We start from the raw sequence: 6,000 nt of genomic DNA on the forward strand, positions 1-6,000 counted from the left end.
GAGGCGGGGCAACAAGCTGGTAGAGTTGTCGGTGGGGTGTGTGTGGAGGTGTTGATGGAAGGAATCGACAAGAGCTGCGGTGTGGTGGGGCAATTTGCTCGGTGGTGGCGGTGTGACAGAGAGGACGGCGGCGGTAAAAAGGACCGACGATGAAAGTGGCGGCGGGAGCGGTAGATATATGAAGTTTTACCGTGCGCATGGTCGACACCGTGACCTAGCTAGGGACTTGCGTGGCGCGGAGGTGGCCTAGATGTCGAGCTGGACAGCGGCAGAAGCACCAGCGGCGACACGTCCTGCTTGCTCTGTCACCCCCCCCCCTCTTTTGTTTCTGATGCCCGAAAATTCAGAGCTCAGCCACGGTCAAAATTGCATCCGACAGTCCACAAGTTGCTTAAGCAAAGTTGTAGATAAACATGAGCTCTACAAGTTTTATTTTTGCTCTGACCCGAGATAAACATCCTAACATAGTCGAATTTTGAATTCTTTCCCTCATCTAACTGAATTACTCTGAAACTTGAAGTTCAGTTCGTCAGTCATTTGACATGGCCATGTACCCATCTGTTAATTCACTTTCAGTGCACCAATTCCATTCTTCTGAGTCCAACTTCCATCCATTTGTGTTCTACAACTTCCAAAGATTCCATTTTGCCCATAAACACCTATACCCTTTGTTGACGCCGGATTTCGTCATCAGTAGAATCGGCGCCAAAGAAGAAAGAAATCGAAGGAGTACGGATGGGAATCGGCCAAAAGGTGCTACAGTGCGGAATCGGTCAAGTGGCTTTTACTTCGCTTCAGGGTGAATACGCCAGGTTCCCAATCGGCAATCCTTTGCTGATAAGAAACCGGCCGATCAGGAAGGTGGACTAAGGTGGGCCTGTATGGGCTTGGAAAGATGGAGGGATAAGGTGGAGTTCAGCCCACGAAGCGTGGGGTAATTAGTTTAGCACGGATTGTGCTTGTAGATATTTGTTTTCTGTTTGAATTAGAGATAGAGTCCTAGTCGGTTAAGAAGATTATTTGTACGGGGCTATAAATAGCTACCTTTGTAAATCTGTAAGAAACAATCAATCAATACAACAAGTTACTTTATTCTTCGTACTTACTGTCAAGCAGGCGACTTCGCCATTACTTTTCCTTCTCACGAGTTCGTGCGGGTTGGCAGGGCTGCATCATCTTGATCTCCGGCCGATTCTGTAAGTTCCGTTTATCGAGTAATATCTAAGCTTTAACTTCTGGCGCATCGCTGTCGTTTCGTTTAGATTTATTCATCAGTTATCGATATCGACTAGGTTCATAGGTTTTTACCTGTTTTTCTAGTTTTTATCACCAGTTATCCTGCTAGGAATCGGTAGTATCGGCTTTTCTTTGCTTTCTGCAGTTAGATCCATTCGTTGCCGATTAGATCTTTTCCTAGTACTGTTTTCATAAGCTTTGTACCGATTGCTTTAGTATTTATCTGTTTACGAGGCTACAGGGATCGTGCTGTCTTATAGCCGATTTCATCATCACAGTAAATCGGCCGATCTGCCGATAAGCTATCTCGATCGGAAACTTAGCCGATCACGGTTACTGAATTTAACACGTGTTCTTCCTTGCCAATCAACAGGTCAGATTGGCTGGCACGCCGCGCGAACCGCACCAGGGCATTCACCCGAACAGGAGCTAAGCAGATTCTCCCGGGTCGTGTGTCGGTCGCTGGGATTCGGTTGACCGATTTCTAGCGCCAACACACTTTTGGCACGCCCGGTGGGACCATTACAACCGCCGTCATGTCGAAAGCTGCTGAAGTCTCCGAAGATAACGTCATCGAAGTGACGGAAGCAGATCTAAAGGATGACCAAAAAGAAGATCTGAATCAGTATTTGGAGCAAGTCCGGAAAACTTGCTTGAAATCCTTCAGTCGTTCCAGGAGCGGGGAAACTGTTAAAAAGTCTCCTTTCCCTACTCCCCGCCAGATCACAATTTCAAAAGATTCGGATAAAATGTCCGATATGATTCAACAATCTCTTCATCACGCCTTCATCAACCAATCCCCGGTACTTTCAAACATGGTGCACAATGCTGTTGTCAACTCCTTCACCGGGGGTATACCTCAAGGGTACAGGGGACCTACGTATTTTCAGCCGATTCCACCAAATCAGGCTTATCAGGTTTCACAGCCGATCCAATCTTCAGTAGGAGGATCTAGTGCTTCTACGTCATCAACTCCTTTGGAATACGGCTCCATCCGGCCGTCCTCTGCACCACTCCCTCCAGTCATCCCTTTACCCTGGGGGGCACCCATACACACGACCGGTTTGAATCAATCGGTCAGCCAAGGGAATTCTCCGTTCCAGATACCCTCCCAAACGGCCACTCGGCCGATTATACCACCATACCAGCCTATTGCTCCGGAGGTCAACAAGACGTCAGAGCTCATGCTATATGATGAAACAAGTGGTGCCTACAAGCAGCCGTCCTTTACTACACCACCGGCTTATACTCAGATACCACCTTTTCATCAACCTCCTTTTATTCAACCTCCGATTTATCAGCATGTGCCGATCCCACCGCCAACTATTCCCCAGCAACAACCAGATTGGTCGGCGCAAATCGCGGAGGTAATGCAAGAACAATTCGGCCTAAAACCGAAGGTGCAAACGTATACCTACAGGACACCATACCCATCTACGTATGACTTGTTGCCGTTTCCCCATCGATACAAAGTTCCTGATTTTACCAAATTTTCGGGGATGGATGATACTTCCACCGTGGAACATGTGAATAGATTCATCATCCAATGCGGGGAGGCAGCCACGCAAGATGCCCTGCGGGTACGGTTGTTCTCGTCATCCTTATCTGGATCGGCCTTCCAATGGTTCACCACCTTGCCACCAAACTCAATTATCACATGGGCCGATCTAGAGAGACAATTCCATAAGTACTTCTATGCTGGGGTCCACGAAATGAAGCTGTCCGATTTGACTAGCCTCCGGCAAAGAAGTGATGAGCCGATACCCTCATACATACAGAGGTTTCGGGAAATCAGGAACAAATGCTACTCCTTGGCTCTAAACGATGCGCAGTTGGCCGATATAGCTTTCCAAGGCCTGCTGCCACACATTAAGGAGAAATATGCTTCACAAGAGTTCGAGAGCCTGAGCCAGATTGTCCACCGATTGTCCGGGCAGGAGGTGCGTCCATTCGATCCAAGAAGAAATTTCCAGAAGAAAGTGGCGTTTCTGGAAGAATTAGAGGATGAAGAAGACGCCGACATCGGACTCGCAGAGTGGATTAAAGGAAAGAAACCAATATCATGCCCATTCGGCAAAAAGGAGCCGGAAGCATTTGGTTTCGACACAACTAAAGCTGACAAAATCTTCGATCTTCTACTCCAGGAAGGACAAATTAAACTCTTGCCTTACCACACGATACCCTCTGCCGAACAATTGAAGAAGATGAAGTATTGCAAGTGGCATAACGCCACATCACATGATACCAACGAGTGCAAAATCTTCAGGCAACAAATACAGTCGGCCATTGAGCAAGGCAGACTCAAATTCGAAGTGCCGGCAAAACCGGCCAAACCAATGAAGATTGATCAACACCCTTTTCCTACCAACATGGTGGATACGGGTAAGAAGCCCCTCCAAACAAAAGTGCTGACGTCCGAATCGGCAAAAAGGAGCGGCTCTGTCGACCCCAGAAATCAATTTACGCCCGAAGACGTCAAAGGGAAACGGCGAATGGAGGACGACGATGGTGAGTCTGATAAACCACGTATTACTTCCCAGTTCCTGCTCCAAAAGTACCAACGCCAACATGAACGATCGAGGTCCCGAGAGGAAGCAATGCGTCGGCACGAAGAACACTGGAGATGCCCATTCTTCATCCATTGTTGGGAAAATAACCTCAGGCTTCCATCAGCCGATACTTGCCCAGAGTGCAACGGTCCCTATCGAAGCAATCGGCCGTTCACAAGGTCTCGCTCCAGAGACGGAAGGCCAGAACCGATCAGCAGGAATCGGCGCAACCCAGATGATCAGCGCCCTTCCATGCGTGATCGGCTGGGGGGCAGAAGTGACCGATATGATCGGTCAGAAGATAGAAGCCATAATAGGCAGGGGGGCAGGACCGATCGACACGATCAATCAAGTGGCAAAGCCAGCGTTCACAGTCGGCTCCAAGACATGGCCGATGCACGGGTAACAGACGAGGACCCGTTAGGACGCGAGCCAGAATGGGAACGCGCCAGGAAAGAAGGGAGGCCAATAAACCCCAGATGGTGTCCCGATGGTTTGACCAAATCACAAAAACGAAGAGTCCAACGCCTCCGCCAATGGGAACAGCAAGAAGAAGAAAGCGCGATGGACAAGAAGGAAAGGAGGCCTCGGGTATGGCGCCCCAAAGGAAACAACAAGGGCAACGATGAATCGGCGGGTGATGAATCGGCAGCCGAAATCGGTATGGTTTTCATATTGCCGATGGAGTTTATGACCCCTGCCGATCAACAGAACGTGTCGGCAATAGAGGAACAAACAACACGGTTGGCTTTAGAACCAATGATGGCCACGTTCGAAAAGCCTGAAGACGACGAACGACAGCATATGAAGGCGTTGTTTCTTAAAGGGCATGTTGACGGTTGCCCCCTCACTAAATTGATGGTCGACGGGGGAGCCGCCGTCAACATCATGCCGTATGCCGTACTCCGAAAGCTGGGAAAGAGCGACGACGACCTAACCAGGACGGACATGATGCTAAAGGACTTCGAAGGCAAGGTGTCAAACGCTCGCGGTGCCCTCTGCGTCGACCTCACCATCGGCAGTAAGACCCTTCCTACCACGTTTTTCGTCATTAATGGCAAAGGGTCCTATAATATGCTTCTTGGCCGAGACTGGATACACGCAAACTGCTGCATCCCGTCAACTATGCATCAATGCCTAGTACAATGGGTCGGCGATAACATCGAGGTGGTCAAAGCCGACTCCGCGTACAGCATCGCAGCAGCCGACGCACAGCAATGGAGCTGCGAAACCGTCAGGTGCATATCAGGTAGGGTGTGGGAAACCGATTTCCTGAAGGTCACCGATTTTGGCCTACAGCCGATCCGAGCAGTCGGCTCCGAAGAAGCGCAATAGATGGATCAGTTCGCCCGAGAAGACGGGAAGCTGGGACACGGATTCACGTCGGCTGATTCATTGGAGATGGTAGATTTAGGTGACGGAACCAAACCAAGGCCGACTTTTATTAGTGCAAATTTAGATCCAGAGTACAAATGTAAATTGACAAATTTATTGAGAGAATTCAAGGATTGTTTTGCTTGGGAGTATCACGAGATGCCCGGATTAGATCGGTCTATTGTTGAACATCGGCTACCCATAAAACCAGGGTATCGGCCGTACCAACAACCCGCACGGCGATGCAATCCTAAAATTTTACCAGACATAAAAGCCGAAATAACTCGGCTAATTGAAGCAAAATTTATTCGGCAGTGTCGTTACGCTGAGTGGATTTCTAATATCGTACCGGTGTACAAGAAAAACGGGAAGCTCCGCGTTTGCGTTGATTTCAGAAATCTTAATCAGGCCACACCGATGGATGGTTACCCCATGCCTACGGCCGATGTACTGATCGACGCTGCCGCGGGGCACAAAATTATTAGCTTCATGGATGGAAACGCCGGATACAATCAAATACTTATGGCCGAAGAGGATATACCCAAAACGGCTTTCAGATGTCCAGGCCATCTTGGTCTATTCGAGTGGGTGGTGATGACTTTTGGCCTGAAGAATGCTGGTGCTACATATCAGAGAGCCATGAACTACATTTTTCACAGACTCATTGGCCTCCTGGTGGAGATCTACATCGATGATGTTGTGGTCAAGTCCAAAAGCCACGAGGAACACCTAGCCGATTTGCGACAGGTGCTAGAGTGTACTAAAAAGCATGGTCTCAAGATGAATCCCAACAAATGCGCTTTCGGCGTTTCCGCCGGACAGTTCTTAGGATTCATGGTAC

This window comes from Setaria italica, chromosome III (assembly GCF_000263155.2).
Source record: "Setaria italica strain Yugu1 chromosome III, Setaria_italica_v2.0, whole genome shotgun sequence".
Taxonomy (NCBI): domain Eukaryota; kingdom Viridiplantae; phylum Streptophyta; class Magnoliopsida; order Poales; family Poaceae; genus Setaria; species Setaria italica.